This window comes from Rousettus aegyptiacus, unplaced genomic scaffold, assembly GCF_014176215.1.
Source record: "Rousettus aegyptiacus isolate mRouAeg1 unplaced genomic scaffold, mRouAeg1.p scaffold_m13_p_9, whole genome shotgun sequence".
Lineage (NCBI taxonomy): Eukaryota > Metazoa > Chordata > Mammalia > Chiroptera > Pteropodidae > Rousettus > Rousettus aegyptiacus.
This window is the reverse complement of record NW_023416312.1, coordinates 71137668-71161770: the sequence shown is the minus strand read 5'-3', so window position 1 is coordinate 71161770 and position 24103 is coordinate 71137668.

Here is a 24103-nt window from a genome sequence, read left to right as displayed (position 1 = left end):
GCCCCTTCGACAGTTCTCATTTTTTTGGATTCATTTCTCTTGTTGCTGTTCTGATTGAGTGTCCTCCACTACCTCATCCTTTAAATCACCAATTCGATCCTCCACTCCATTGTACCCTTCATCTCATGTACCCTTCATTTCAGATATTGCATTCTTCATTTCTAACTGGTTCCCTTTTAGATTTTTCATCTCTATTTTTATGTTTTCTATCTCTTTATTAAAGTACTAACTGAGTTCATCTATTCTTTTCCTAAGTTCCTTGAGCATCCTGATAAACATTGTTTTAAACTCTGCATTTGGTAATTGTTTTATCTCTACTTTGTTTAGTTCTTTTTCTGGAGCTTTGTTCTGTTCTTTCATGTGGGACATGTTTATTTGTATCCCATTTTTGCTGCATCCCTGTGTTTGTTTCATGTAGTAGTTAGGCCTCCTAAGTCTCCCTGTCTTAGCAGAGTGACTTTATGTCAAAGGTGTCCTGTTGGACCCAGTGGCACAGTTTTTCCTGGTCACCTGAGCTGAGTGTTCAAAGTATGTCCCTTGAATATGTAGTGTGTGACTTCCTGTTATAGTTGAGTCTTGGTTGCTGCTTGCACATCAATGGGAGGAATTGACTTTTGGGCTAATTGGTTGTGAGGACTGGCTGCTGAGCGGTTGACCCAATGGAGCAATATTTGCTTTGGCAGGGCTCTGGTGCCTTCCCAGTCTGCCCTTTGGGTGTGTCTTCCTCAAGTGCAGCCTTGGGTGGTGGTCTGGCTCCAGTTGAAGCTGGGCACTTGGTGTGCAGGCCCAAAGGCCTCCTGGTAGGGGCCCAACCACAGGCCAAGTTCAGCTGCAACCTATATCCCGAAGCCACCTGACTGGTGTCACCAGGCAATCTGAAGATAGCCGCCACCCATGCTGTGTTTATATGTGTTTCGAGAGGCCAAGTCAGACATTGAGGCCAGCTGCCACTAGGGCAGGGCTTGGTGCTGCTCAGCAAGAGTTATGGGGGTACACCAAGGCCAGATGCTACTTCTTTGGGTTTTGTGAACCTTTGAGAGATTTTAGGCAAGTCTGCAGCATAAGCCAAGACAGTTTCTTTGTGTGGAATAAACCACTGGAAGCAGTATAGGTGGACCCATAACTTGGGAAAAGGGAGAGTCTCAGGGAATCACCTAGGTGAAGAGACCTACATTATCCAAGTTTATGGAGACTCAGATATGGCAGTCACTTGTGTCCACATGCTAGGAAGGGGGAGAGCTCAACCAAGGAACAATGGATATTGTCTGAACTTCCGTTTGGGATAAAGCCAGCCCTCCAGCCCTTTCCCTGAAGCCAGACAATCCTGTGTCTCTTCGTCTGTCCCTGGCACTCCTCAAGCAACTACCCCAGTGCTGGAGCTCAAACCAAGTGAGTCCATCACTGAGCAAGTTCCTGTGTAGGCCCTTTAAGAGAAACATTTGTAACTTCTGCAGCCCTTCCCCACTGGATTTCATAGCCAAAGTTTGTGTGAATCTAACCCTCTGGCACTGGAACCCTGGGCCAGGGAGCCCAGTGGTGGGCTTGGACCCCTCATTCTTCCAGGGTGAACTTTGTAGCCAAGATATACCTACTGATTCTCAACTGCCAGGTCATTTCATGTCTTCTAGTTTCAAGGTGGCCTCCTCTGTACGTCCCCAGTTGCAGGAATTCTGTTCAGCCAGACCTCATGCAACTCCCAATGATGGTTGTCCTGTAGTTTGCAGTTCTATTGTGGTCATGAGAGGAGGCAAACACAGCAGCCACTGCTACACCATCTTGACTGGAAGTTTCTTTGATGCAATTTGATTCATACTTTGTATATTGTGTGGTAAGCTTTCAAATTCATTCTTTTACATGTGGATATTGTTTTGTCTCAGTATCATTTGTTCAAAAGATTATTTTTTCCTCATGAATTGACTTGGTATACTTGTTTAAAATCAATTAACCATAAATGTGTGTGTTGGTTTCTTTCTATACTTTCAATTTTACTACTTTGAGTATATATATATATATGTATATATATATGTAATATATATGCAATATATATGCAATATGTGTGTGCGTGTGCGTGTGTATATATATATGCACACACATATATATATGTATACATATATTCTTTATGCCCATACAATATTTATTATTGGACCTTAAGTTTTGATATAGTGAAGTGTGAATTCTCTGACTTGGTTCTTTTTCCAAATTGTTTTGGCTATTTTCGGTTATTCATATTTCCATATGAATTTTAGGACTGTACCAAAAAAATACAATTGAGATTTTGATAGTATTTGCTGTAAATCGATAGATAAATTTTGACAGTATTGTCATTTTAACACTAATACTCTTCCACAGGCTGTCTTTATATTTATATACATATTTAATTTATTCCAATGATGTTTTTGTAGTTTTTACTGTGTAAATCTTACACTTGCTTGATTATATTTATTCCTAAGTATTTCATATTTTTGATAAATTTTAATAGAATTGATTCCTTAAGTTGATTTTCAGATTGTTCATCAGATAGAAATTGCATTGAAATACAATATAATTGTATATAATACAATTTATTTGTGTGCGTGTATATATATATATGTATATGTATATGTGTATATATATTTTTTGAATTTTAAGGTGTTTTGTGTTTAACTTCATGTCATTTGTAATTAAAGATAGTTTTGCTTTCTTTTTTTCTAATTCAGAGCTCTTTTATTTCTTTTTTTTTCTCAATGCTGTGGCTAGAACTTCCAGTACAATGTTGGATAGAAGTGTAAAGAGTGTGCATCCTCTTCCTCTTCCTGATCTTAGAAGAAAAGTTTTCAGTCTTTCAGAATTAATTCTGGTGTTAGCTCTGAGTTTTTCATAAATGCCCTTTATCAGGTTGAAGAAGTTCCCTTTTATTCCTAGTTTACAGAGTGTTTTTATGATGAAAATGTGTTGTATTTTGTTAAATACTTTTTCTGCATCTATTAAGAAGGTTGTACTTAATGCTATTAATATGGCGTATCATATTGATTGATATATGTATGTTGAATTAACCTTGAATTACTGGGATAGATCTTCTTTGGTTGTGATGTACGTTGTAGAATTTGGTTTTCTAAAATTTTGTTCAGAATTTTTGTGTCTATAGTTATAAATGATATTGACCTACAGTTTTTTCTTCCTTTTCTCTTGTGATGTCTGTCTAGTTTTGGTATACTCATTTCCTTTTGACCTTGCACTGTTAGGTATCAAAGTTCATGCATACTTCCATTGGAATTGATGTAGGACAGGGCAAATTTCCCCAAGTTGGGGCAGGGGGAGTCTCAAGCCTTGCACTGAGAGAGAGAGTTCTTGGCTGAGTGCAAGAAAAATTTAAACACACACTGGAGTTAAACACAAAAATAAAGTTTTCAGAGAAGATGTAATGCTCCACAGACTCTCTCACTCTCTTCTCAGAGGCTCTCTCAGAGGCAGAGAGTGAGAGAGCCTAAGAGAGACTCAGAGGGACACGCAAAGAGACAGAGACACTGATAGAAATAGAGAAAAAAGACTTTGAGAGGGACCCCAAGTGTTTGGGAAATTCCGTTTATATAGCATTCTTAGTTTCTAGAAATTACAGTTTAAAGAATTCATCTACCCATCTTGCTTTGATGACATAGGCATATAAAGTAAAAGGATAAGAGTGTGTAGCATTAAAAGATAGGAATACATAGCATGAAAGGCCTACTGGCAATTTCCAGCCTTTAATGCACAGGTTCCCAAAGGTTTCAGCCACAGGTAATAAATGATTTTATTTTGTTTAGGGTGCAATGTAAAGACTCTGTTTCCCTATTTTCCCTTCATGGTGTGCGGAAATGGTTTGTTAGCAATCCCAGCAGAAATCTTCCTTTGTTCTGCAGGTTTCCTAGTGGTCTGGTTATAGAGCTGATCAGCATTTTGCAGTCTCTGACTATAGCTTGATTTAACTTTTAGTTCTCTTGCCTCCTCCTTACACTAGAACAACTCTAGCAAAGATGACTAAATCCAATGTTAACATCCTTTAATCACTATTTCTGAAGGATTTGTCATCTTAAATTTCCACCTCCTCAAATTTTCCTTTTATCAGCATTTACCCTTTCAAGAACTTAGTACAGAGATACTCCTTATTTGTTTCTTGACACAAGGATGTACAAGGGAAAAGTTGGTATTTATGATTACAAAGGCTTTTTGCAGAGCTGTGACCAAATCAGAGAATCTCTGCAACTATTCTGTCAGTTATAATTATAAGCAAACAAATAATACACAAGCAAAAAGCATTTCTATTAATAAAATTTTGCTTCTTCTACACCAGACTCTAAAATCAGACTCCCCAAATTCACTTCTTACTTCAACATATGTGCCCTTTGGCAAGTTACTTAACCTCTGAGTCTTCATTTCTCATTTATAAAGAGAAATGATAATAGTGCATACATTACAAGGCTGTTGTAAATGTTATATAAGATAATGCATATTAAGTCCCTGACGCACACCAAGTGCTTCATAATGATGACTGTCTTTATCATAATTATACAATCTAAGAAAGATGTGCATGCATAAACTATGCAAATAGTATGATTTAGATGCTAAGGAAGTGCTTCTATTGCTTCTCTAGCCTCAATTCCCTTTTAATATCCTTGTTCAGACTTCATGACAAAGGTGTCTGAAAGATGTTGGGTCAGTGCAGTATGCTAGTCTTCCTTGTATCTGGACATGGCAAGAAAGACTGCATGCTTGAATGTGCTAAGGGGAACATGCATTCTCTCATTATTTGACCAATATTTATTGAGCATTAATAATGTACCAGAAACTGTACTAGGGGAAGAGAATACATCAATAAATACAATAAATATAGTCAGAACCCCATGTGTTGGGCAGTCAACTAGGAGAAATTAAGAAGCTGCTTCTCACAGCCACCAGAGCTCCCTATAGGAGTAGGGGGAGGGGAAAAGATGCAGCGAGCTCCCTGAACAGCCCTGCCCTGGAGAGTGGTGAGCTCTACACAGCCATGGCAGGGCCCAGTCATCATGGCAGAGAGCAGAGAAGTGGGACAGCAGAGAAACAATGCTTGATTTTTACCAGCCACTGTTGCTAAAACGAGGCTGAGCCACAATCCCACTCCTAACCTAGAGGGCCCCTCCCTCCATATCCTCTGATACTGAACACAACGAAGCCCAGGGGAATCTGAGCAAACGCTAACGCAATGTTGGCTAACACTGACAGAGACTGAGACTGAGAATAATGAGCGTGATTAAACATCTATAAGAAAAAAAAGCATTATTAAGGCTTTATATAAAGCAGAGATCCAAGAGGCTTAGATGCCACCTATTGTAAACCAAAAGAAAAGCACCTTCTTTGCAAAAGGCTAAAGAGAGAACTTTATATAGCAAATCTTCTGTTGGAGGGGGGGGCGGTGGGCGGGAAGCAGAATACACTTCCATTAATGACCAAGTGGAGAAATTCAGGATGGCACTTCTGAAAAAAACTCAGTTCTAAAACGAGTCATATCAACCATTTAAGGAACTGAAAAAAATAACTAGATGAGCAGAATGAGTTCTTTAGCAAGGAGATTGAAACCCTCTCGAAGAAGAGAATATACTTCTGGAGATTAAAAAAAAAAAAAGAAAAGAAAAGAAAAAACACACTTTGACAGTTGAAAAATGAAATAGCAAGATTGGGAAATATAGTCGACCAAATGGAGGAAAGTATCAGAGATATCAAAGATAAAAATCAAGAAATATATCGGAAGGAAGAAGAGAAACAGAAGAACAAAAAATAATGAAAGAAAAATACAAGAACTACCTGATACCATCAAGAGAAGAAACATAAGAATGATGAGCATTACTGAAGGTGAGAAAAAGGAGCAGGGACTAGAATGCATTTTCAGACAAATAGTTGGTGAGAATTTCCAAATCTAAGGAATGAACTGGAGCTTGAAATCCAGGGAGTGAACAGGACTCCCAATTATCTCAACCCAAAAAAGCCTTTACCAAGACAGATTGTATTAAAATTATCAAAAAACAATGACAAAGACAGAGTTTTCAAGGCAGCCAGAGAAAAGAAAATGGTAACTTATGATGGAAAACCCATTAGATAATCGTCAGACTTCTCAGGGAAATCTTACTAGCCAGAAAGGAATGGAATCAAATATTTGAACTATTAAATAAAGGATTTCCTGTCTAGAATAATGTATCCAGCTGAGCTCTCCTTTACATATGAAGGAGAAATTAAGACTTTTCCAGACATACAAAAATTGAGGAATTCTCCACTACAAGGCCTGTACTACAAGATATACTGAAAGTGGTCAACTCACCAAAAATAAAATGACAGTCAAAAAAATACATAATTAGAAGTAAGGTGACGATCAGGCAAATAGAAGCAGAGGCGTGCAAATCTTACTAGGAACAGGACAATATAAGCTTAAACAATACAAAGAAAATTGCTATAGCAAGATAGTAATGAACGTTCAGCATACATAGGGACAAATTGAGACAACCACTGAAAAGGGGAGGATTCAAAGATCCAAATTTGCAAAGGCATCCATAGAAGAAAATGGATGAATATATATATATATATGTATATATATATATTCATCCATTTTATATATATATATGTGTATATATATATTCATCCATGTATATATATATGCATATATATGTGTGTGTGTGTGTGTGTGTGTGTGTGTGTGTATATAACTATCCTTTACATATTCATAATGGGAGCCATACACCAAAGATTCAGAACTAAAGTATATAACATAAAACAAGAAGAACCATAGGGGAAACCCACCAAAGCCAACCAAAATAGAGAAATCAACAACACGAGGGCAAAGAAACACTGGAAACACTGAGCTACCAGAAAGCAAAAGATAAAATGGCTATAAGACGACCTCATATTTCAATAATCACCCTAAGTGTAAATGGACTGAACTCACCAATAAAAAGGCACAGAGTTGCAGAATAGATCAAAAAACAAAACCTAACCATATACTGCCTCCAGGAGACACATCTCTGTTTAAAAGACAAATATAAACTCCAACTGGAAGTCCGGGAAATGATATTTCATGCAAATGGCATTCATAGCAAAGCAGGAGTAGTGGTACTTATACTAGATGAAATAGACTTCAAAATAAAAAAGGTAAAGAAAGATACTAGGGACACTTCATAATGATAAAGAGAATCATGCACCAGGAAGACATAACACTTATTAATATCTATGCTTCCATTTCGGGAGCCCTGAAATGTGTAAAGCAAATTACTAACAGAACTAAAGAGAGAAACACACCAAAACACTATTGTAGTAGGGGACCTAAATACTCAACTGTCAGATATGGACAGTTCATCAAAAACAGAAATTCAATAAGGAAAAAAGATCCTTAAAAGACACATTAGACCAACTGGATATAATCGTCATTTACAGAGCATGCCATTCCAAAAAAGCTGTTTATACATTCTTCCTTAGTGCACATATAACATTTTTCAGAATCGACCACATACTGGGACACAGAGATGGCCTCAACAAATATAAGAGGGTTGAATTTATACCAAACATATTCAACTGAAAAAAAAAGCAGGAGGAACCAGAAATACATAGAGATTAAACAACATGCTACTGAAGAATAATTTGGACAGAAAAGAAATTAAGAGATCATGAGATACATAAAAATGAATGATAATGATAGTACCATGTATCATAAATTTTGGAACACAGCAACAACGTTCATAAGAGGAAATTTTATATCATTACAGGCCTGTCTCTAAGAACAAAAGTAAGTCCAAATAAAAAATCTAACACTTCATCTTGATAAACAAGAAAAGTAGGAACAAATGAAGCCTTAAATCAGTGGAAGGAAAGAAATAATCAAAATGAGACCATAATTCAATGAAATGGAAAAAAAATAGGAAAAATAAATGCAACAAATAGCTGGTTCTTTGAGAAGGTTAATAAAATTGGCAAATCCCTGGCTAGACTCACTGAAGAAAAAAGAGAAAGGACATAAATAAACAAAATCAGGGATGAAAGAGATCCCTTCTAACATCGCAGAAAGTGAAAGGATCATACAAGGATACCATGAAAAAATATATAACGCCAAATTTAATAACCTAGAAGAAATGCACCAGTACTTAGAAAGATACAACCTTCCTAGACTGAATCAAGAAGAACTGGAAAATCTAATTAGACTGATCAGCAGTATGGAAATTGAAACAATCATCAAAAACCTACCAAAAACTAAAAATCCAGGACCGGATGACTTCACCAGCAAATTCTACCAAACATTCAAATTCTTTCAAAAAACTTGAAGAGATGGCCATATTCCCAATTCATTTTATGAGGCCAATATTATCCTGATACGAAAACCTGGTAAAGATAACACACACATGAAAAAAAACTACAGACCGATATCTGTCATGAACACAGATGCAAAAATCCTAAATAAGACACTAGCTAACCAAATAGAGCAGTATATTAAAAAGATTATACACCATGATCAAGTGGGCTTCATCCAAGAGGAACAGAGATGGTTCAATATACACAAATCAATTCATATGATACACCACATAAACAAATAAAAAATAAGCATCATATGATCATATCAATAGATCCAGAAAAAGTCTTCACCAAGATACAGCATCCATTTATGATCAAAACACTTAACAAAATCAGCATAGGAGGAAAATACGTGAACATAATAAAGGCCATATATGACAAACCCTCAGCCAACATTATACTTAATGGTGAAAAACTATAAACCTTCCCTGTAAAATCATGAACAAGCCAACGTTGTCCACTATCACCACTGTTATTCAATATAACACTGGAGGTCCTAGTGAGTGCAATCAGGCAAGAGAAAGATATAAAAGACAAGCAAATAGGAAACAAAGAAGTCAAACTGTCATTATTTGCAGATGACATGATTCTCTATACAGAATCCTAAAGACTCTCCAAGAGTATTACTAGAAACAATAAGCAAATACAATAAAGTCTCTGGATACAAAATGAACATTCAAAAATTTGTAGTGTTTCTATACTTTATAATGAAGTGTTAGAAAAAGAATTGGAAAAATTAATTCATTTTGCAATTGCAACAAAAAGAGCAAAATACCTAGGAATAAATCTAATGAAACATGTGAGAGACTGATATAATGAAAACTATAAGACCCTATTAAAAGAAATTGAAGAAGATACAAAGAAATGGAATAATATTTTGTGTTCTTGGATTGGAAGAATTAACACATTTAATATGACCATATTACCTAAAGCATTATACATATTTAAAGCAATCATCATCAGAATCCCATCAGCATTTTTTAAAGAAATAGAACAAAAAAATCATCAGATTTGTATGGAAGCAAAAAGACATGAATTGCCAAGGCCATCCTGAGAAGAAAGAACAAGGCTGGAGGCAACATTCTACCAGACTTCAAATTATATTACAAAGCGACAGTAATCAAAATAACTTAGTATAGGCAGAAAAGCAGACACACGAACCAGTGGAACAGAATTGAGAGTCCAGAAGTAAATCCTTATTTATATAGGTAAATAATTTTTGACAAAAAATCCAAAAATATACAGTGAGATAGAAAAACCTCTTCAGTAAATGGTGTGGGGGAAACTGGAAAGCCATTTGCAAAAGAATGAAACTAGACTGGTGTCTATTACCACACACTAAAATTAACTCAAAATGGATTAAAGACCTGAATATAAGACCTGAAATAATACAATGCATAGAAGAAAATATAGGAACTAAACTAAAGGACCTTGGACCTAAAGAGGATTTTATGAATTTAACCTCAAAAGCAATGGAAGTAAAAGCTAAAATAAATGAATCGGAATATATCAAACTAAAATTCTTTTGTTCAGCAAAAGAAATCATCAGCAAGGTAAAGAGACAACCATCTCAATAGGAAAATACATTTGCAAGCAGTGCCTTCAATAAGGGCATAATATTCAAAATATTCAAAGAACGCTTACAACTAAATAACAACAAAAATACAAACAATCCAAAAAAAAAAAAATGGGCAGAGGACCTGAACAGACACTTCTCCCTAGAGAACATACAAATGGCCAATAAATATTTGAGAAGATACTCGACATCACTAGCTATTAGGGAAATGAAAATCAAAACCACAATGATCTACCATCTCACACCTGTTAGAATAGTTATAATCAACAAAACAAGTAGTAACAAATGTTGGGGAGGATGCAGAGAAAAAAGAACCCTCATACACTGTGGGTGGGACTGCAAACTGGTATAACCACTATGCAAAACAGTATGGAGTCTCGTCAAAAAACTAAGAATTGATCTGCCACATGGTCCAGCAATGCCTCTACTGGATATTTACCCCTAAGACTTGAAAATCCATATCCGAAAGGATATTTTCTCACCGATGTACATAGCAGCTTTATTCACAGTGGCCAGGACATGGAAGCAACTGAAATGTCCTACCATAGATGATTGGCTAAAGAAGCTGTGGAACATATATACAATGGGTTATTACTCAACCATAAGAAGAAATGAAATACTACTACTTGTGACGACAAGGATGGACCTCAAGATAATCATACTATGTGAAATAAGGCAGACTGAAAAAGTTGAAAATCCCATGATATCACCTATATGTGGGATACAAATTTAATAGCAACAAATGAACAGGACAAACAAACAGAAACTCATGGCCATGGGCTATAGACTAGTAGTTACCAGAGGAAAGGGAGAGTTAGCCAGGATAGAGGGGGTCAAATATGTGGTGACAGTGAGAAATCTAACTATGGGAGGTAAATGCACAGTTTAAATATATGTATGCCTTACTGTTAAAGTGTACAGCTGAAACTTATTGGATTTTGTTAACTAATGTCAACATGAAAAATAAATTAAATAATTAAGTAAAAATTGAATACATAATTATAAATAAATGAAATAAAATGGAAAAATATAGATCCCTTCCCCCATTATGAATGCAGGCCTACATTTACCTCAGCCTTCATTCTCTACTTCAAAATCAGAATGGGCCTGTTAAGTTCAGTCTTCTTCAGGACTCTGAATGCTGCACAGCGGTGGTGAATAAAAATTACATGTTCTTACAAGAACTAGGGAATTGTTTATGACTAAAGCATATGAGATTCGTCACAAAATTTTCATATTTCTTTTTGTGTTATTACCAAACAAATTGATCTCAAACTTTTGATAATCTCAGTAAGAATTTTGGTGGCTTTTCAAGTTTGTCTCTATTTCGCACATTATAATGTCTGTTCCCTACCCTAAAACTTGGCCTCTGACGATTTGTTCCTGTGTAGGCTACAACAGACAAAACCCATGTTATATTCAGGGTTATTCCTAAGTGTAGATAAAGTTTGTATCTGTTTTTATTATTTCACTGGTTACAAAATACATAACTTGAACAGAGCCAGGAACAAATGAGCTACATGGCATTTCCAAGACATTGCTGAAACTCTAAAAGTTACTTTTTGCCCAGAAACATTGAGGCAGATGTGAAGCCTCTGAAAAGAGTCATTTTAAGCAGGGGACTATAATAGTTTTTATAGGATCATTCTTTTTAGATGCTATTCTTTTGAGGCAACATGCTTTGTTACTCTGGCAGCTCCTTTTGGTTCCCAAGTCCTATTGGCATGCTGAAGTTGTGAAGTATTTTAGTTCATTCTTTGATAAATCATGAAAGTTAGTCTGTAAGAATTGATCATCTTTGTTTATCCATTCTGATCCTGTTAAATGTTTGGTTATGCAATTATTTAATGAGAAATTTTTCCCTCTCGTTTTCTCTTTTTGTTCTCATATTTGAGATGAGCATAAAATATTGGAATTCTTTTTTTTTTTTTTTTGCTTAATATATTCTGTGACATAGGCTGGTTTCCATAATGGTTTGACCTTTTCAGTGTTATGCACATTGGCAAAATGGGAGTGCTTACCTTTCAGGGTCCTGAAAAATTAGTTGTGAAAAGGGTGCCCCCTTCAGGTAATAGTAGAGAACAGGAAAAAAGCTTTCATATAATAACAGCACACTATGTGAAGTTTATATCTTCAACAAACTTCTGTATGAATTAAGTTTTTGTTTGAAATAATTTTTGTGACCCTAGATTCCCCATCTTCCAGGCTGTGATTAAAACTTTTTATAACTAAGGAAATATTAATCTTCCGGTTAATAAGTATTTGTGTATGTCCTCTACACTTAACACAAATTCAGAAAAGCATAGACAGTTACATCCACATACATACCCCCATAAGTTTGCATAATAAACCACAAAATTTTCTATTTTCTGTTCACTAACAACATATTAAGGGAGGAAGAACTCGGAACATGTTTTCAAATATTTTTGTCCACTTCCCTTAATATTTACCTTCAAAAGAATCCTTTTTAAGATGTCTTATTTGAGAGCAGAGATCAACAGAGGGATTTCTAGGAAGGCATATACCATTAGTTTGATTAATGAGAAAAAAGTTCATATTGCATAAAATGAATGACAGATAAAATCTCAGAAAGTTGCTTGGAAAAATAATGGTGAAGACACTGCCTCTCCTAAGTAAGCATTTATACTACTGGTTTATTGCTTATTAGCCAGAGATAGTGTATAGACTGAGAAGGCAAATGAATGGGTCTGAGAGGGAACAGAAACTGAAAAAATGAGAGAGTATGGACCAGAAGGCCAATTGGACAGCCCTTAGAGCACAGTGAAATATTGTGTCTATGTGAGGAAAAACAGAAAGGCCTCTCTATAAACAGTTGCATTCAAAATGGAATTTCCTCTCAAACATCCTGTCCTCAACTTCTCTTGCTAAATCAGAAGGAATGGACAAGTAAAGAAATAATTCTCTTTTAGGTAAAAACTGTCCAAATATGAAATGAGTTGCTTCTAAAGGTGTTTAAGTTCCCTATTACTACTGGATTCAGCTGTAGATCAGTTAGAAGCCACTTGAGGGTAGTAGGAGCACATGGTCCAATCAAGCTCACCTTTAGACTTAGCAACAAAGTGAAGGAGAAGGAACAAATAGGCTGCAACAGGAAAGTAGTAGGAATAAAATATTTTCCTAATAGAGATAGGCATTGAGTAAATTTAAGACCAAATTATGTCAGTCTGTTCCAAGTAATTCCCATATCCTTTTTAAGATAGTGAATCATTAAAAACAAAGAAAAAAGTATCCTGCTACCCAATGATTTAGACTCCTGGGTTAAAAAGAATTTGATTTAGAAAACCAAACAGTTCTTTAAAAAAATTCTTTTGTAATTGAAATTCACAATAATGTCTAATGCACTTTCTCGTTCAAAATTCTAAAAATAAGGAAACTGATCCTGCTTTTTATTCAGCTAACATAAATAGATCTTAGCATCAACAGACTGATATAATTAGGAATGTGCAATGAAAAACAAGAAATTTCCTAATGATCTCACATGGTATCTCTAATAAGTTTTGCTCAGTACACAAAAAACTGCAGAATAAAATTAAAACAAGAAAAATGTAGTACACTAAGCATTTTATTTTTTCATATATTTTCCATATATCTTTTCATTCACGGTTATTGACAATAAATAGTATAACTTTCATAATATCCTAGTAACAAAAATAGATATTTCTCTAGAGAAAATATATAAATGGCCAAGAAACACATGAAAAGATGCTCAACATCATTAGTTATCAGAGAAATGCAAGTCAAAACTTCAGTGAGATACCACTTCCTATCCATTAGAATGGCTAGAATTCAAAAACAAAACAAGGAAAAAAAAGAAAATAATGAATGTTGGTGAGGATGTGGAGAAATTACAACCCTCTCACATTGCTAGGACTATATAAATTGGTGAAGCCACTATGAAAAACAGTTTAGCAGTTCCTCAAAAAGTTAAACATTAAGTTACCATATGATCCAGCAATTCCAAACCTAGATATGTACCCAAGAGAGATGAAAGTTTTTCTACCTAAATTCTCTTAGGTAGATAAGGAGGAAGTAAAAGGCTCTTTTTCTTAAGACTTTTGTTTCTTAAAAATAAACAGCTAGGGGACAATTAGGGAAAGAACAGTTTTTGAGGGTTGAAAATAAGAGAGTATTGGACATATAAAGTTGGAGACAAAGATGTTGAGTAGACAATTGAACATACGAGTGTAAAGTTCAAAGTTATAGGTTAGGGCTGGATATATAATTTGGGGAGTAGCTAGGTTAGAGATGTAATTTAAATTTATGAGACTTGGTATGGTTACCTAAGGTAAGGGGACAGAGTGAAAGGAATAGAAATCTATGGATTAAAGTCTAAGATTCTCTAACATTTTAATGATGGAAATAAGAAGATCCAGTGAAGAAAACCAAGAACAGGCAGCAGTAAATAAGAGGAAAACCAGGAGAGTGTATTTACACAAAAGCAAGGAGGGGAAACTTTCTTGAGAAGGAAGGAGTAGAGAACATTCGTTAGAAGCTGATGAAACAGCACTGTCTGAATGAAGTATCTACAGTGATAAAAATGCTCTAGACAAGTGCTGTACAACAGAGTGGCCACTAGCCACAAGTGGCTATTGAACTCTTGGAAAGTGGCTACTATGACAGAGGAACTAATTTTTTTCTATTTAATTTTAGTAGCCAAACATGTCTAGTGGCTTCCACATTAGACTATGAAGTTTGAGTGACTGAGAAAAATGAAGACAAAGAGTGCCCATTTGATACATCACTTTCAATCTAGGTGGAAACCTAGATTAGAATAGTTTAAATGTGAATAAGAGGAAAGAAACAAATTATTTTATATTAAGACAAAAAATTTCCAGTAAAAATGGAGGTGTTAGGTAAATGTTGTGCTTGCCTTCCCACACAACCACATCTAAATTACAAGTAAACTACAAAATAGCCATCACTGAGAACCACCTGAAATCTAGCTGAACGGAAGTCCTACAGCTAAGGACATACAGAAGAAACTACCTCAAGACTGGTAGGAGGAGTGCAGACACAGAATGGGCTGGTCCCACACCTGTATGCAGCAGTTAAAAATCAGGAAGTATATCTTGGATACAAAAATCCCTTCTGAGAAATGAGGTGTCCCAGCTCCACATCAGGCTCCCCAGCCCAAGTTTCTAGTACCGGGAACAGAAGTCTCCACAACTCTTGGCTGTGAAAACCCATGAAGATTGTGGCTGAGTAAAACAAAGCATGGCTCAAGTGTCAGGCATTTCTTTTAAAGGGCATGCGCAAGCTTGCTCTCTGATGGACTTACTTGCTCTGAGCTCCAGCTCTGGGGCAGCAGCTCAAAAACTGCTAGGGGCATAAAGGAAGAAGCTGAATTATATGGCTTCAGGGCAAAAGCTGAAGGGGCAGTTTTCTCCCAGACAGAAGTGCTGATGGAGACCGCCATTCCTTTGTTCAGCCCTCTCCACACCTAGCCTGCAAATGCAGGCAGCCACCATATCTGAGTCTCCTCAACCTGGCTAACACTGGTCACCCCACACTAGTGATTCCCTGAGACCTCACCCCTTCCAACAAGTAGGCCCACTCAAGCTGATTCCAGTGGTTTTTACATAAAAATGGCCTGTCTTGGTTCACAGTGCAAACTTTCCTAAAATCTCTCAACGTTCACAAAACCCAAACGGGCAGCAACTGGTCTCCATGCCCTATACCTCTTGCTGAGCAGACTCAAGCTGGGCACTAGCAGCAGCCAGCCTCAGTTTGCGGCTTGGCCTCTAAAGGCATGTGCAAGCCCAATATGGGTGGCAGCCATCTGCAGATTGCTTGGTGACTCTTGCTACATGGCCTCGAATAGAGCACAAGCTACAAATAAACTTGGCCTGTGGTGGGGACCCTCTCAGAATTCCCTGAGGCAGGCGCGCTTGGTGAAAAGCTTCTAACCAACCTGGAGCACTACTGCAGGCCCCATCAAAAAACGACACACACAAAGGATGAACTGGACAGGCACGTGAGCCATGATAAAGCAAATACTGCTCCATAGGGTTCTGTGCTGCACAACAGCTCCTCCACTGTAGCCATGACCAGTCCTCACAATCAATTAATCCAAGGGTTAATCCCTCCCATTGACATGCAAATAGCAGCAAGTTTCAACTACAACAGGAGTGCACACAAAACACATACAAGGAACACATCTGTAGCATCCAATTAAAATGACCAGGAAGACTATGCCACTGGGGCTCAGAGGACACCTACTACATAAGGCCACTCTATGAATACCAAGAGACATAACACGGGGATGGGGAGCACGGCAGAGGGAATGCAGTTACCATTAACATAATAGCTAGGTGGAGGGCTAGGGGAGAGAGGGAGCAATTGGAGAGATTGTTTTATGAACCGTATAGATGTCTAACCAATGTACCGTATACTTGAAACTAATTTAAATAAATAAATTTTTTAAAAGAGATATAGGAGCCCTACCTAACACATTAAAAAAAAACCCACAGGGAAGCAGCCAAAATGGGGGGTGGGGGGGGACAAAAAAATGTTCCAAATGAAATAACAGAACAAAGCTCCAGAAACAAAACTAAACAAAATGGAGACAAGTAAACTACCAAATGCAGAGTTCAAAACACTGTTTGTAAGGAGGCTCAATGATCTCAGTGAGAAGTTCAACAAAGAGATAGAAAACATAAAAATGGAGATAGAAAACATAAAAAAGTACTAGTCGAAAATGAAGAACTGAAATATAAAGTACACTAGAGTGAATCAACAGTATATTACATAAAGCAGAGAATCAAATCAGCATAAAACATCCAATCAGAACAGCAATAGGAAAAAATAATTCAGAAAAAAGTTAACATCTTGGGAAAAGGAAGATGGAGGACTAAGTAAAAGCAGGGTTCACTTCCTTCCAGGTCTGCATTGAGAATACAACCAAATTATAAAATAATCATTGTGGAGAATTACCTGAAGTTCAGATGATAACGTGTACATCTGATAATATAAAGAAGGAGCTACATCGAAGCCAATAGAAGGGACAAAATCATGAAATGGGCAGGAACTGCACCCGTGGGTGGTGGAGGAACACAAGGAGGGAGAGCGAGGATACAGAGTCTCCCCTGAAAGAGAGAGGGGTCCTAGCCATATTAGGGGACTCCCCAGCCTAGAGTCCTAGTCCAGGAAGGAGAAGTTCCCAAAAACTCTGACTGTAAAAATCAGAGGGGATTCTAGCCATCTAGGTGAAATGGAAGGAGACTGAAACCCTAAATGCCCTTTAAAGAGCCCACACACAGGCTTTCTAGCCTGCAGACCCTCACCCTAGGCACTGGTGGTGGGTTAGAGGCTTGTACAAGATTCATACGGGGAAAGACTTCATTACCTGGCACCAGAATGGGGACTGGACAGGCATCTGCCACTGTGCCTTAGTCGAGGCCTCTCTACGGGGTAATCTACAGAACATGCCAGCTTACCAGTGCAGATCCCCCACACATAGCCAATTCAGAAGTTGCACAGGCCTGAGGAGATCAGCCAATCCCACACAACCTGCAGATTACCCAGGGCTTTTGCTGCCAGATGCCTGCCACATTCTGCACCAATTCAGGGCCAAATATTAGCAACTGGTAGTCAGCTCTGTGAGCGCACATTTCAGAGACAGATTCAGGTAGGTCACTGCTGCCAACAAAAACTTAGGCAGATCTCAGATATCTGTGTGACAGTCCCAGGCAACAGCTAGTCTTATCGTGATCTGGTATTTTCATGGGAATATGCGAATTGTTACTGAAGTTCTAAGACTGAGGCTGTATTGATCTGACAGCCATTGTCTTCCTGAAACCCTGCCCTATCAAACCCACAAATTGCCACAGGTGGCCCAATCACAGTCAACCACTACTGCGCTGCCCATCCCGCGGTTCTCGCAATCTGCACAGGCCAAAATTTGGCTAGCACACTAAAGGCATTGTGGAAAATCAATTTCAGGCAGACCTCTGCTGCCTACCAGAGCTGCAATATTGCATGGAGGACTGCAGGAATCTGTGGGGAAAACCCAGATGGCAGCTAGTCTCACTGTGATCTGTGACTACAGTGGGAATGCATAGGCACAGAAGTTGCAGCAAAACTGAGGATGTATTGGCCTGACGGCTCTTGTCTCCCTGAGATCCCACTTCACCCAAGCCACAAAGTGCCTGCAGCCCATTGACGGGCAGCCAACTCCACTCTGCTCTTCTCTGGGGTCGTGCATTCTGCACAGGCAAAATACCTTTGCTAGCATTTTGGAAAAACAGTTGTGAGCATACCAGTGCTGCCTGTATGAGCTTCAATGCCTCATGGTCTTGCAGGACCACCCCAGAAAGCAGCTTGTCTCCCTGCGATCTGTGACTATTGCAGGAACATGAAGACAGAGAAATTGCAGAAAACTGAGGCTATTGGCCTGAAGGCCCTTGATTCCCTGTGATCCTACTCCATCCAATCCACAAAGTGCCCTGGGTGGTATATTCTATGCAGTTAACAGATCTCGGCCAGCAAAGTAAGCAAACTTCAGAGAATACAGTGAAGGGAAGATCACTGCTGCTAGCACAAGATACAGTATCACTTGGGCAGATCTCAGGGGTTTTGCTAGCCCATCACAGATGAAAGTAGGTCATGTAATGAGATCTGATTTTGGTGGGATTCTGTAGTCCCAGAGATGGCAGCAAATCTGTGGCTCCGTAGGCCTGACAGCCTCATGCCTCACTGAGGCAACACCCCACCTAACCTACAAATTACTGGTGGCAAGCCTGCTCCCAGGCAATCCAGTCTCATCTTGTGCTTTCCTTGGGTTATAAATTCAACAGCGAACAACAGCACTCAGTTCGCATGGCCCACACAAAGCCCATTCATCCAGGAGAAGCATTCACTTGTGGACTACAAACTCACACCCACAAGGTTCAGCAATTCTTAGAGCTCGGGTGTTTGCATCTCCAAAGTTGGCAGCAGCTGACCTTGCTACAATTGAAAACTTATACAGGAAACCGCAGAGACAGACATGGCAAGTAAACGGATACTGAAATGGCAGGGGGAAATTTGCTCAATAGATCTAGGAGACTTCCTGGGTGTCTTCACCACCCAATATGCATATAATCCAAAGGCTCTTCTAGTTTCAGAGACTAACAAACCTGACAGGCAGTGTCAGGCCTTGAGGAGCATTGGTGCTAAACTGCCCTAGGTTATAGATGGGGATAACCAAACTGCTGCCTACAGTATTGTTTCTTCCACTTACCTATTGATCCAGCATAGTCAACAATCATCTGCAGATTACTTTGTACCTCCTACCAGGTTGCCTTAAGCAATCAAAGGCAGCAGCTGCCCTTGATCTACTGAGGAGTCCCTACCAAGGAATCACAAAACCATCGCAGGGTGGCACTAGATCACAACAGAATAACTCATGACTAGTCCCTTAAGTGGTACACACAAAGGGTGGTCTCAACAAGTACACGAGACTGCTAGAGTAAGTCCTACTTGGTGGGATCATCCCCCACACAGTAACTCATCTCTTCTTATGTCTAAGTAATAGTCCATTGTGTATATACATATATATACACAGCAAAGATTCTTCAGCTAATCATCTATCGCAGGATGTTTTGGTTGCTTCCATGTACTGGTCACTGTGAATAATGCTGCTATGAACATCGGTGTGCAAATATCTTTTCAAATATGGATTTTCAAATCTTTGGGGTAAATACCCAGTAGAGGCATTGCTGGATCATATGGTAGATCAATTCTTAGTTTTTTGAGGAACCTCCATACTGTTTTCCATAATGGCTGTACCAACTTATAGACCCAATAGCAGTGTATGAGGATCCTTATTTCTCAGCACCCTCTCTAGCATTTGTTACTACTTTTCCTGTTGATTATAGCTATTCTAATAGGTGTAAGATGATACCTCATTGTGATTTGGATTTGAATTTCCTAATAGCTAGTGATGTTGAGCAACTTTTCATATATTTGTTGGCCATTTGTATGTCCTCTAGGGAGAAGTGTCTGTTCAGGTCCTCAGCCAATTTTTTGATTGGATCCTTTGATTTTTTGTTGTTGTTATTGAGTCATATGAGTTATTTGTATATTTTGGATATTGGACCCTTATCAGAGGCATTGCTTACAAATATATATTTCTCACTGAGACAGTTGTCTCTTTATCTTGTTAATGGTTTCTTTTGCTGAGCAGAAACTTTTTAGTTTGAGGTAAGCTGATTCATTTATTTTAGCTTTTACTTCCCTTGCCTTTAAGGTCAAATTCATAAAATCCTCTTTAAGTCCAAGGTCCTTCAGTTTAGTTCCTGTATTCTTCTATGCACTTTATTGTTTCCAGTTATATTCAGGTTCTTAATCCAATTTGAGTTAATTTTGGTGTGTGATGACAGACAACAATCTCATTTCATTCTTTTGCAGGTGACTTTCCAGTTTTCCCAGCACCATTTATTGAAGAGGCTTTCCTTTCTCCAATGTATGTTTTTGGATCCTTTGTCAAAAGTAAATTGCTCGTATATACATGAGTTTATTTCTGGATTCTCGACCCTGTTGCACTGGTCCATGTGTCTGTTTTTCTGCCAATACCATGCTGTTTTGATTACTATCCCTTTGAAGTTTAATTCGAAGTTGGGCAGAGTGATGCCTCCAAGCCTCATTTTTTTTTCCTCAGGATGACATTGGGGTCTTCTGTGCTTCCATACAAATCTGATGAACTTTTGTTCTATTTCATTAAAAATGCTGATGGGATTTTGATGCAGATTGCATTAAATCTGTATAATGCTTTAGGTAAAAAGGTCATTTTAAATATATAGATTCTTCCTATCCAAGAACATAAAATATCTTTCCATTTCTTTGTATCTTCTTTAATTTCATTGCTCCTTCACATATTTCATTAAATTCATTCCTAGGTATTTTATTGTTTTTGTTGCTATTTCAAACAAATTTTTTTTCCACCTTTTTTTTCTGACACTTCATTATTAGAGTATAGGAAAGCTATGGATTTTTGAACACTGATTTTGTATCCAGAAACTTTACTGTATTTGCTTATTGTTTCTAGTAGTGTTCTTGTGGAGTGTTTAGGGTTTTCTATATAGAAAATCATGTCATCCAAAAATAGTGACAAGTTGATTTCTTTGTTCCCTATTTGTATTACTTTTATATCTTTCCCTTGCCAGATTGTACTCCTTAGGACCTCTAATTTTATATTGAACGACAGCAGTGATAGAGGACAGTCTTGCCTTATTCCTGATCTAGAAGGAAGGTTTTTTGTTTTTCACCATCAAGTATAATATTGGTTGAGGGCTTGTCATATATGGCCTTTATTACATTAAGGTATTTTCCTTCTTTGCCAATTTTGTTAAGAGTTTTGATCATAAATGGGTGCTGTATCTTGTCAAAGGCCTTTTCTGCATCTATTGATACGATCATATGATTCTTATTTTTTAATTTGTTTATGTGGTGTATCACATAAATCAGTTTGCATATATTGAACCATACATGTGTCTCTAAGATGAAGCCAACTTGATCGTGGTGTGTAATCTTTTTAATATGTTGCCGTATTCGGTTAGGTAGTATCTTATTTAAAACTTTTGCATCTGTGTGCATGAGAGATATTGGTCAGTAGTTTTCTTTTTTTTTTCTTTCTTTCTTTTTTTTTTTTTTTTTGCTATCTTTACAAGGTTTTGGTATCAGGGTGATATTGGCCTCATAAAATAAGTTGGGAAGTATTGCATCCTATTTGATTCTTTGGAAGAGTTTGAGGAGAATAGGTATTAAATCTTCTTTGACTGTTTGTTAGAATTCAATGGTTAAACAATCTGGTCCTGGACTTATACTTTTTGGTAGGTTTATGATGATTGTTTCTATTTCCATGCTGCTAATCAGTCTTTTTAGATTTTCCAGATCTTCTTGATTCAGTAGGAAGGTTTTATTTTTCTAAGTACTGGTCCTTTTCTTCTAGGGCATTAAACTTGGTATTATATACTTTTTCATAGTATTATTTTATGATTCTTTGTATTTCTTCAGTGTCTGTCATAATTTCCACTCTTTCATCCTTGATTTTGTTTATTTGTGTCTTTTCTCTTTTTTCTTTAGTGAGTCTAGCCAAGGGTTTCTCAATTTTATTAACCTTTTCAAAGAACCAGATCTTTATTTTATTTATTTTTTCAACTATTTTCTTTTTCAATTTTATTTATTTCTGCTCTAATTTTTATTACTTCTTTCCTTCTGCTGATTTTAGGCTTCATTTGTGCTTCCTTTTCTAGTTTTTTTTTTAAGATAAAGCATTAGGTTGTTTATTTGGGCTCATTCCTGTTTTTGGAGATAGTCCTGCAATGATATGAACTTTCCTCTTATGATCACTTTTGCCACATCCTAAAAGTATTGATATGTTGTACTATCATTTTCGTTTGTTTCTATGTATCTCTTGATCTCTCTTTTTATTTCTTCTCTGACCCAGTCATTCTTCAGTAGTATGTTGTTTAATCTCCATGTATTTGTGGTTCTTCCTGTTTGCTTTTTCCAGCTGACCTCTAGTTTCATAGCATTATGATCAGAGAATATGTTTGATATGTTTTCAATTCTATTATATTTTTTGAGGCTATCTCTCTGTCCCTGTATATGGTCAATCCTTGAGAATGTTCCATGTGAACAAGAGAAGAATGTATAAGGAACTGCTTTGGGATGAAAGGCTCTGTAAATGTCAATTATATCCAGTTGTCTAATGTATCATTTAAGGATGTTATTTTTTTAATGGTTTTATCTTTGGATCATCTGTCCATTTCTGACAGTGAGGTATTTAGTTCCCCTACTATGATAATATTTTGACCTCTTTCTCCCTTTAGTTCTGTCAGTAATTGCTTTATATATTTCGAGGCTCCCTGACTGGGAGCATAGATATTAAGAGGTGTTATTTCTTCTTGGTGCATGATTTCCTTTATCATTATGAAGTGTCCCTCAGTATCTTTCTATACCTTTTGTATTTTGAAGTCTATTTTGTCCGATATTAGTATCAGTACTCCCGCTTTTCTTTGAATGACATTTGCTCGAAATATCATTTTCTACCCTTTCACTTTGAGTCTACATTTTACTTTGGAACTGAGATATGTATTCTGGAGGCAGCACTGGTTGGGTTTTGATATATGATCCAATCTGCAACTCTGTGCCTTTTTATTGTTGATTTCAGTCCATTTCTATTTAAGGTGATTATGTAATATGAGGTCTTCTTATAGCCATTTTATCTTTTGCTTTCTGGTAGCTTGGGGTTTCCATTGTTTCCTTATCCTTGCATGTTTTTTAAAAAAAATTTTGTCGAGTGTTGTTGGTGTTCCCTCTTTTCCTTCTTGTTATATATTATATACTTCAGTTCTGAATCTTTGGCATGTGGTTACCATTACAAATATGTAAAGGATAGCATATATACATACATATATACATACAGTCATTCATTTTCTTCTGTCTGCGCCTTGTTTGCATTCTTCTTTGCGAATTTGGATCTTTGAATCCTCCCCCTTTCATTCATTATTATCTCAATTTGTCCCTATGTTGAACATTCATTACTATCTTGCTTAGCAAAATTCTTTTTGTCATTTATGCTCATAATGCCATGTTCTTAGGAGGGTTTGCTCTCATCTGCTTCTATCTGTCTGCTATTTGCCTTACTCATATTTTCTTTGTCACTTCGTTTTAGGTGAGCTGACCCTTTTCTGTATTTCCTGTAGTGTAGACCTCATAGTGGAGAATTCCCTCAATTTTTATATATCTTGAAAGGTCTTTAATTCTCCTTCGTATCTAAAGGAGAGTTTTACTATTTACATTTTTCTTGGCTGGTAGTTTCTTTCATTTAATACCTTGAATATTTGATTCCACTGTTTTCTGGCTTGTAAGGTTTGTGCTGAGAAGTTCAACGATACTCTAAAGGGGTTTCTTTTATTGGTTACCATCTTCTTTTCCCTGGCTGCCCTTTTTTTTATTTAGAAGTCTATTTTGTCCGATGTTAGTTTTACTACTCTCGCTGTACTCTGAATGTCATTTTCTTCAAATATTATTTTCCACCTCTTTGTTTTGAGCCTATATTTGTCTCTGGAGCTGAGATGTGTCTCCTGGAGGCAGCATGTGGTGGGGTTTTGTTTTTTGATCCAATGTGCAACTCTGTGCCTTTTCATTTGTAAGTTCAGTCCATTTACACTTAGTGTGATTATTGAAATATGAGGTTTTCCT